General features: G+C 32.9%; 1 long non-coding RNA gene across 1 annotated transcript; it reads right to left on the bottom strand.

Moving 5' to 3' along the window:
* Positions 1–8,479: 8,479 nt before the first annotated feature.
* On the bottom strand, positions 8,480–9,660 carry LOC131170655 (uncharacterized). The gene is made up of 3 exons (XR_009141418.1): positions 9,244–9,660; positions 8,984–9,141; positions 8,480–8,539 (listed from the first exon to the last, which is right to left on the bottom strand). It is a non-coding gene; the product is annotated as an uncharacterized LOC131170655 (long non-coding RNA).
* Between the last annotated feature and the right edge of the window lie 1,530 nt (positions 9,661–11,190).

Raw genomic sequence — 11,190 nt, 5'->3', positions numbered from 1 at the left:
AGCATGCTAGTATTTATAGTTGAACTATACCTAATAAATTTCAAAGTGTTTCTAGGAGAAGCGGCTTGGAAATTTCCCCTCTGGTCAATAGGAAAATTAAATAAAAGAAAATATTTCCATAGACCCATATTTTCTGGATCCCTGACATGTGCGTTGTTGAAAAAAAATATAATCAAAAAAACAAAAAAAATAGAACTCTCGCCACGTTGATATATGGCGGTTTTGGTTATTGACGACTGCCAATTTTGTGATTGCTTTATGTAATTGTCATTGCCCTGGCGTAAGCCTTGTGCAGTGCAATCAAAAATATAAATTGATAGTTTGATCTCCCCCGCCATATCAAGCTTAGAGGATGTTTGCAAACTCTTTATTTATTATAATTTTTAAATTTATAAATTAAATTTATAAGTTAAAAAGATAAATCAGGTGACTCAGTTTTTCATTTGTGTTTAAAATTAATTCAATTAAATATTTTATTATATTATTCTTATTTAAGTAAGTAATTATCATATATAATCACTTAACATTATAAATTTTTTATTAAAGTCATTGAACTTTAATTTTTAAAATAATTCACTGAATTCAATTTAATTTCATAGAAGTTACTGTGATAAAAAATTAAAAATTTTCAAGTTAATATGCTAACATGTTAATTATTTTATAAGTAAAATTATCTAATATTGATTATTGAGAGAGAATAAATAAAAAAAAAAGGAGAGGGATTTGACGGCAAGAGGGGTAGCTAAATACGTTTTATGTATCATATTTTTATTTTTTTAAGAAATTAATAAAACAAGATAGTTTTATTTGTAAAATAATTGACGGATTAACAAGTTAACCTATAAACCTTTAATTTCTAATCACAGTAACTTTCATGAAATCAATTGAAATCAATGAGTTTTGTGAAAGAAATTAAAATTCAATGACTTTTATAAATCACTAGGAAAGTTGAGTGACTGCGTGTGATATTTATCAATTTAATTTTTAAAATTTCATCATAAATTTCATTTAATATCATTTTTTCATTTTAATAATAGATGTGTTTATAAACTATTTTTTACTAAACAAATTAATTTTTTATCAGTTACTTGTATAGGCACTTTAACCAAATACTAGCTATTTAAAATTTCAAATGTTAATAAGTTCAAATTAACTTCTAAACACTAGCTACTTATAAGTTGATTTTCATAAGTTAAGCTAAACACTTTCTAAATTAAACATATTTCTCTCAAAATTCTTTAGATTGTTGCACTCTAGTAGTTGTCAAGGGAAATTTTGTTAGTAATATGCCCTAGAGCATAACATTGTACTGTATCATATAAATAATTATTATCATTTAATAGAAATTATTCTTTTCATTTATATTCAAATGCTTTAAATTTAATTTGAAAAGGCTCTTTAATATCTTGTTAGATGTTCTATTCTTAAATTGTTGAGAATATGAGTGACAGAATTATCTAGTATAAGTATTATAAATTTAGTTCACAATCTAAGATACTTCATTGGGCATGACTTATCCAGAAAGATTGCCACTTGTGTTTGTTTTCATGGATTAGTATGAGATACTAATAGGATGAAATGGTGAGTCTTATACCATATGACAAATATAGTGGGCACTTATATGATAAATAGGCCAAACTAGTGACACAAGATAACTTATACACGGAGTTTACTCTTGTCAATACAAAGTCATCTAGATCATAATAATGTATATAATCCCTTGATTTGAGATAACAAGATTATCTTGTATATAGGTGGTTTGAGTTTAATACTGTTTTCTTACTTATACTAAGTATAAGTATATGGGCATATGTTGGCTCCGACTAGTTATATATGGAGATGGGTATTAGTGAAGGTGGGATCCGTTACCTTAAGTAAAGAGGGATAAAATCCTATGTTCATTTGATTGTTCTTGATAATTCAAGTTCCTGACCATAATAGATAGACTTAGTCAGAAAAGAGTTTTTGATAAGCAAGTCTTATTAATCAAGAATTATAATCAAAAGAGAACATATGATTCAATACAATTTTAATTTGACATAAACCATGACTCCAGCTCGAATTAGGATTTTGTAACAGAGAGATTCTAATGTATGGTATGTATGATCTAAGGTTCATGAATTACAGAATTAATTCATAATTAATTGGGTAGACATAGCACATAATGCTATATGTTAACTATAACTCATGAGAACTTGAATGAAAAAGAATTTTCATTTTGAGTTTGGAATGTTTCTAATAATATTAAGAAGTTAACATTACTCTCATTGCCAATTAATAATGAACCTAGTAAGTCACACACATAAGAGCAAAGTGATCAAAGCAAAATTAATTTAATTAATTAATTAAACTATTTAATTAATTAATTAATTAATTAATTAAATTAATTAAATTAATTAATTAATTAATTAGTTAGTTTGCAATTAGATTGTAAAGTCCCTAGTATGACTTGAAATTAAATTTATCAATGAAAGTATTCAAGTTAATATTTAAAGTGTTTAAATATAAACTTAAAAATTAACATAAGAAAGAAGATGAATTTTGACTTGTCAAACTTTGACCATGTTAACTTGGTCAAACTTGAGAAAAAAATTTAATTAATTAATAGTTGATTAATTAATTAAATGGTGTAATTAATATTGATTAATCAAGTCTTAATTTTATTATTAATATTAAGCATTGACAAGTGCACCAATTAGATGGGAACAACACTTTTGATTATCCAATTAGAAATGAGCATTTGTTAGCCAATATTAAATATAAAGTCAAGATATTTATAATGGGATAAGAGAGAAATTAATTCATCTTCTTCATCCCATTAATCAGCCATTCTTCCTCTCCCTCTCTTTAGTTTTATCTTCATCCTTGAGATAAAAATTCAAGAACACCAAGTGTTATTAATCTTGAATTATAAGTGAAAAAGTGTTTCTCACCACTTTAAAAGAGAGAAAACTTAAAAACAACATACTCTTCCTCTCTTCCAAGTTGCTGGCCAAACCACAAGGAAGAAGAAAGAGCGTTTTTTAGTTGATCAAAAAGCTTTGATAAAGGAGCTTGTGTGGACATGCTAGAAGGTCAACAATTGGAGGCCTAGCTTCCCAAATAAGGTGTTACGAATTTGATTCTGTTCCTATTTGGTAAGAAATTCTCTAAGACCCTAACTTGTTAATTATGGGAAAAATGTTTTCTAATGGCAATTTGGCTTGATTAACATTTAAAACATGATTTAGTATGACTAAATTATGTATTTTTTAATAGCTCAATATGATTGCATGATGTATGAAATCCTAGGTTATAAAAAATTTTAAATTGCTAATACTTGCACCTATTGATGATTTGTTCTTGCAATTAGTGCAATTCCTCTTTCAATTGGCTAATACTTGCACCTATTGATGAATTGTTCTTGCAATTGGTGCAATTCCTCTTTTAATTGATATCATAGCCACCCTAATTTGCCATTAGGAACATAAATTCATATTATAGGCAGTTTGGGACATTTACAACTTGCATGGGATGCAATTGGAAGTGAGTAAAACTCGAAGGAAAATTGTTGGAATCAAACTAGCCATGGTGAAACCATGTCCAGGTTTGGTTCAGCCAAAATTGAGAATTTTGTAAATAATTTTATTTTTTTGAGTTAGCTTGTTTAATGGTTTTGGACATGCATATGATGATGTTTAAGACCATTCGATACCAAGAAAAGCCATAAATTTTGAGTGAAGCACCATTATGCCAAGGTAGAAAGTCCATAAGGCTATTGATGTAATCAAGGTATTTTCTGAACTTGTATTAATTTTCTTGATAATTAAAATGTTTAATCCAAGTCCCAAAACTGAATATAACATGATTATGAATGTGATTCATATGTGATTAGATTTAATTTTGAATATGTGATATTTAGAATTAAATGTATATTCATGTGATGAATGTATAGATATTGGCATGAAGGGTAATCATGGACTTTAGGAGACCAATGTGATTTTGTTTCTAATATTTTCTCTGGACATGTAATAATTATTTTAATTTTTACAAGGGCTGTATCATAAGTTGTTGTGATAGGTTTCTTAGGTTGTAATTTATTTATTTGAGCTTACATACTCAATTTCATTGTAATTTCATCTTGGTATATGAGATGTAATTGGCCTGGTGGTCTTACAAGAACAAATGGAACTTGATACATTGATAGAGATCAGTGGGAGCACAACACTTCAAGAATTGAAGAACTATAAACAAGCTGCAAATAGATGAATGTGACCTAGGATGCCCTGAATTCAATCTTTGTGGCTAGGATTGAATTCCCATAGAATAGTCCATGATCATGCCTCTTACATTACTACTGTATGAATGTATGTATGTTTGATATGTATATTCATGACGTGTGTGTGACATACATGAAAATGGTTAATGTGCAAAGTGAGATCGAATAGTAATTAGGTCGGCCAAGAAAATCTTCTAACAAAATAATTAAGTTGGTAATTGTGTAATTTAGGAAATTGCATCATGGCCCTCCACTAAGGCAATTATTTGAGAAATTTTTAATATTTGCATTGTTGATTATGGTTACATAGGAATGATGTATTTGATTTAAGAGATTTTCTCAAGATTATTATTAAACATGAGATGTTGTGAGTATGTAAATACTTTGGTGGCCAAGAATGGATGTACCTGAGGTCATTAAGGTTTAGATTTGCACACTTGTTAGCTTGGTGGGCTCAACTTAACTAATACAAGATAAACCAAGAGTGGATATACCTGAGCTCTTAAGCATTGGGGGCCAAATAAATGATTGAATCTCACATGTGATGTGATGAGTAAAGAGTTATTCACTTATAAGTTGTTGTGATTCCAATAATAGATGTGCTTGAGGATGAATGACAATTTATAAGAATTCAATCACCCACTAGAAATACATTCTAACTAGGATTTCTGTTTCCTATTTTGAAAGTGTAGTATTCATCAAATTAGTAGGAGGATCAATTTGATTAAAAGACCATGATCATTTTGGTTAATATACATGATATAATATATTAATTTGAATCTTGTCATTTTCTACAGTTTTAAATATGATAAAATGATCACTCAACCACAAACATCTAACGTCCCAGCAGGCATACTTGACCACAATAGGCTTACTGGTCCCAATTTTTCTGATTGGTTGAGAAATCTAAAGCTTGTTCTGAATTTAGAACCTATAGGATATGTTCTTGATTCAAGGATTCCTGGTCCCTTACCTGCAGGGGCTTCCCAGGAAGAATAAGAAACTTTAGATAGATGGAAAGAGCATGATCTTAGGGCTAGATGCTATATGCTTACTTCTATGACAAATGAATTGCAGAAGCAGCATAAAAAAAATGCAAAGTGCATCAGACATCCTCACTCACTTGCAAGAGTTGTATGGTGAGCATAACAAACGTGCTAGATATGAGATATCTAAATAGCTGTTTAGAATGAGGATGACTAAGGGACAAAATGTGAGAGACCATGTGCATAAGATGATTCGGCTTATTGAACAGTAGGAGGATCTTGATTTTTCCATGGACTTCCATTTGCAAATAGATTTGATCCTTCAATCATTGCCTGAGTCATTTGGATCTTTCATTACAAATTTTCACATGACTAAACAGGAATGCACTCTAGCTGGGTTATTGAACCTGTTAGTAATAACCCAAAAGAACATGCTAGGAAACAAAGGAAAAGAGGTTACTTTAGTTGCCTCTTCTTCTTCTATTGGAAAGTCCAAAAAGAAGAAGAAATGTAATAAGAAAAAGAAACCTTCTGTTCCAGATCTATCTGGAAAATAACCAAAAAGAAGAAAAAGAAAACTGAGGCTATTTCAGACAAAGGAAAATGTTTCCATTGTTAAAAAGAAAGGCATTAGAAGAGGAATTACCTTGAGTATTTAGAGTCTGTGAAGAACAAGAAGGATAAACCTTCTGAAGGTATATATATTTCTTGTTATTTAGATTCTAGTAATACTCATATCTCATCTACAGCTTAGGTTTTAGATACTGGTGTGAGTTCTCACATATGTTTTGATATGCAGGAACTAGTAAGCAGTGAGTGGCTAGATTCATAGGATGTTAGACTCCGCATTGGCAATAGAGCAATGGTTACAGCCTTAGCCATAGGATCTAAATATTTATATCTAAAAGGATATGTTTTATATTTAGATCATGTATTATATGTACCTAATATTTTCAAAAACATTATTTCTGTATCTAGTTTGACTAGAAATAGATATGAATTTTGATTCATAGATGATGTATGCAATATTTATTTTGGAAATAAAATTATTGACATGGGTAGTTTACATGATGGACTTTATTTTTTGGATAATAATGATAAATACAAAACCAGTGCAAGCAATCAAATTGAATTTAATGCCATAACTGAAACTAAATCAAGTCCAAAACATATTTGGCACTTGAGATTAGGTCATGTTGCAGATGATAAGATTATAAAATTGGAGAAAATGAGAATTTTGTCTCCATTGGGTTCTGAACGTACTCCATTTTGTGAATCGTGCCTTCAAGGCAAAATGACTAAATCCCCCTTTGTAGGACAATGACTAAGAGCTAAAGACATTTTGGAGCTGGTACATAGTGATTTATGCAGCCCATTTAAAGAAATGGCAAGAGGAGGTTATCACTACTTTATTACCTTTATCGATGATAAATCTAGGTATGAGTATTTGTATTTAATGAAATACAAACATGAATCCTTTGAAAAGTTTAAAGAATTTAAATCAGAAGTAGAAAATCAAACAGGAAAAAGTATTAAAACTCTACGATCAGATTGAAAAGGAGAATGCTTGAGTACTGAGTTTGATGAGTTCTTAAAGAAACACGACATTATTTCTCAATTGACTCCTCCAGGATCACCAAATTAAATGGTGTGTCAAAAAGGAGGAACCGTACCTTATTAGAATATTAACAGAGTTCCTTCCAAATTAGTCTCTTCCACCCCGTATGAGTTATGGCATGAAAAATAGCCAGGTCTTAAGCATGTTAAGATTTGGGGTTGTCTAGCTTACATTAAAAAGCTAAAGACTGAAAAATTGAAAACTAAATCTGAAAAGTGACAGTTTGTTGGATATATAAAAGATAGTTTTGGATATTATTTTTATCTCCCCTTCATCACAAAGAGTTGTAATAAGCCGAGATGCCATATTTCTTAAAAAGGAGTTTATTCAAAGAGTGGCAAAGGAAGGTAGACAGAATTGGAATTAGAGAATTCCAATAAACCAACAGACCAAATGAATGTTAATCCAACCAGTCAACCTCAACTTATTAATGGTATATCCATAATACAACCTTGAAGGTCAACTAGAATATCTCGTCCACTAGATAGATATAGTTTTCTTCATGAAAATAAACAAGAGTTGTTTGTTCATGAGGAATTTGATCATGGTGATGATCCTATGACCTATGAAGAATGTCACGACCCAACCTATGGGCCGGACCGGCACTAGGACCTGGGCCAGCCTAAAGCCCCCGAGGCCCGTAGTAAGCCTTAACTATTCATTAACCCAACTCTAAGGCCCATTTGGGCCCAATATCAAGAAAACAAACGGACAGAGTCCGGCCATAAAATGGACTTTCCAACGGGAGTTTTCACTCACCCACCTGTAAACACAATAAACAATCCATTGGGGAGCTCAGCTCACCCTCCACATACTCATCAACATAATAATAAATGGGAGCTCAGCTCCCTCATCCAATCCATCAAACAGACTTAAAATATTAAGTTTACAGGTCCAACATGAATATAATATTACAGACCAATTTCAAATAATTACTGCTAACACATGCGGAAATTCTAGGAGTAATTAAATTACACAATATTGATAAACAACCTGCGAGGTAAAAAGGCAGGTTAACCCAGAACAAAATATCCTCCTGTGGCCTGTAAAAATTTTTGAACAGGAGTGAGCGTTCGACTCAGAGAGTAAAATATCAATCTTAACTATAATCTCTATAACTATCTCAAACTAATGCAACTTTGTAGAGTGAAATGCAACATACACAACATTTTCACATCATAACATCAAAAAGGTAATTTGGAGCACTCACACACCTGTAGTATCAATCATAACATATGGGGTGATCCCTATCTGACTCTCTTAAATCCAACCTGGTGCCAGCGAATTACTCAAGCTCGGACTTCCACTTAATAACCAAATCGAGGGTCCCAGCGAATTACTCAAGCCGTGACTACCCCTCGAAGGATCGGGTCCCAGCGAATTACTCAAGCCGTGACTGCCCCATCCTATCCATAGTCCACACCACATCACACGCACGCCAACGCACGCACACTGCTCCAAATTACCACAACAACATTCATGGCACATTAACAGTTATGAATGCAACATAATTCGTGCCTAGAGTTTAACTAAATAAATATATGCATATAAGTGATGCCTGGGCATCTTGAACATATATTAATATCGAAATTACAATTATATTTTATATTTTACTCACAATCTTGACGACAAATTTCTGTGTCTGCTGGGCGGAGGAAGAAGGCTGTCCCGGCTCACCTGACAATCATATTACATTTATTTAATACAATCTGACTCAATACAAATAAAGAAAAGACCAATTACGTCCTAAGTCGTAGAAAATCCCGTGAGTCTCCCTATACCTAGGACCTAACCAACCTTCAAAAGGGCTAAAAACGCACTTCAAAATTCACAATCCATACATCAACAGTTCAATCATATCACACAGCCCCTCCTGGGCCCATCAAATCAATCATCCATCATAATACGCAAAATTTCAATTTAGTCCTTATTATTGATCATTTTTGCAAAAACTGCCCAAACAAGCTCTAAAAATTATAAAATTTTGCCCCGCGGTCCTTAGCAATATTACTAAGCTATTGCAAAAAGAATCGTAATTTTCTAAGCTACCACGAATATTTTATGGATTTTTAATCCTATTTAAGCACTAGAAAATTACGTAAAAACTAGGTTCGGGTTTACCTTTGCCGATTCCGACTTCGGGGACGCGCTCGGGACGTCTGACAATGGGGGGCTAGCCAAAACCTCGGCCCAATTCGGAGACTTTTCCGGTCACGGGTCTGTCTGGCCCGAAATTTGCAGACCCGGTCAACTGTCGAATTTCCGCGAATCGAGGATACCTACACGAAGCCCATAACACGGGGGTTAGCACATAAATTTTTCAGAATTTTCTAAGCTCATTTAATGCTCGAAATTACACTGCGAAGTTCCGTGGGACCCACCGAAAAACGGTGTCGGAAAAATTCGAAATTTATGTCGTTGCGAAGCTCTCGACGAATGGAGCGTGCCGGTGGCCTCGGTTTCCTCGTGGGATTCACGGTTTTCGAGAAATCTAGCCCAAAAGTCGAAATGGGCTAAAATCTTCCCGAGCAAAAATCGGACAAACCGCTCGATGGATTTCGGCGTTCTTGGTGTCTATGGAAAGCTCTCGCCGAGTAGATGATTTTAGACACAAGACCCGGTCCAATCGGTGGCCGGATCGGCCGGATTTGGCCGGAGAAACTGGAGCGACGCGCGCGCGCAGGGGAGGGGAGGAGAGAGAAAAGAAAGAGAAAAGAGAGGGACGACGCGCGCGGGAGAAGAAAAAGGAAAGGGAGCCGGTTCGATTCGACCGGTCCGATCCGGTCCGGTTCGATTCGGCCGGTTCGATTCGAAATACAAAATTTTGAATTTTTACTGCACGGGACCAAAACGAGGTCCAAAATTCAAAAATTCAGAAACTCAGAAAAATACGTAGACTCCAAATATATTTTTAGTTTTGCCACGTGGTCTTTAAATTAATTTTTAAAAATCATCAAAGTTTATATTTTCGGAAAATCGAACCCGATTTTTAAAATCCGAAAAATCTCAAAAAAATTCCTAAAATTTAAATAAAATTAAAATATCAAAAATACTCATAAATAATAAAATTTGGGGTGTTACAAAGAAACTATATTAGATATAGACTCTTCTAAATGGATCAAATTAATGAATTCTGAAATGGATTCCATGTATAAGAACCAAGTTTGAGATCTTGTGGACCCACCTAAAGGTAGTATACCTATAGGGAATAAATGGGTTTTCAAGAAGAAAATTGATTCTGATAGAAAGGTGGAGACCTATAAAATAATACTAGTTGCGAAAGAGTTTTGCTAAAGGCAGGGGATCGACTATGAGGAGACTTTCTCGCCTATTGCCATGCTTAAATCCATTAGGATTTTATTAGCTATAGCAGCATACAATGATTATGAAATTTGGTAGATGGATGTCAAAACAGCCTTTCTCAATGGATATATTGAGGAAGACATATTCATGGAATAACCTAGGGGTTTTGAATCTCAAGATGGTTTCAAAGTATGCAAGCTATGATCTATATATGAGTTAAAATAAACTTTGAGGAGTTAGAACAACTATTTTGGTGAAGTCATTAAATCTTTTGATTTTATCAAAAATGAAGATGAGCCCTGTGTATACAAAAGGTTAGTGGGAGCTCAATCACTTTCCTGATTTTGTATGTGGATGATATTTTATTAATAGGTAATGATGTTGGTATACTTACTACTGTAAAACTATGGTTATCAAATACTTTCTCCATGAAAGACTTAGGAGAAGCAACCTATATTCTTGGTATTCGATCTATGGAGATAGATCAAAAAGAATGATAAGTTTGTCGCAAAGTCTTTGCTTGGAAAAGGTGTTAAAGAAGTTTAACATGCTTGATTCCAAGAGAGAATTGTTACCAATAAGACATGGTATCCACTTTTCCAAAGAAATGTCTCTAAAGACACCTGAGGAAAGAGAGAAAATGGCCAGGATTTCATATGATTAAGTAATTGGAAGTTTAATGTATGCAATATTGTGTACTAAGCTAAATATCGCTTATGTTGTTCGTTTTACTAGCAGATTTCAATCCAATCCTGGTGTGGATTACTGGATAGCTGTTAAGAATATCCTTAAGTACTGGAGAAAAACTAATGATTTATTCTTGACATATGGAGGAGGTGATCTCCAAATAGATGGTTTTACAGATTTTGATTTTTGATCGGATGTGGATGATAAAAAGTCTATCTCCGGTTTTGTATTCACATGTAATGGATGAGCAGTCAGTTGGAAGAGTTTCAAGCAGTCAACAACTGTAGACTTTACTATAGAAGTTGAGTACATTGCTGCATTAGATGCTGCAAAAAACG

This window comes from Hevea brasiliensis, chromosome 11, assembly GCF_030052815.1.
Source record: "Hevea brasiliensis isolate MT/VB/25A 57/8 chromosome 11, ASM3005281v1, whole genome shotgun sequence".
In the NCBI taxonomy this organism is placed as follows: domain Eukaryota; kingdom Viridiplantae; phylum Streptophyta; class Magnoliopsida; order Malpighiales; family Euphorbiaceae; genus Hevea; species Hevea brasiliensis.
The sequence above is the reverse complement of the archived record's forward strand: the minus strand, read 5'-3'. Positions and strand labels throughout refer to the sequence as shown.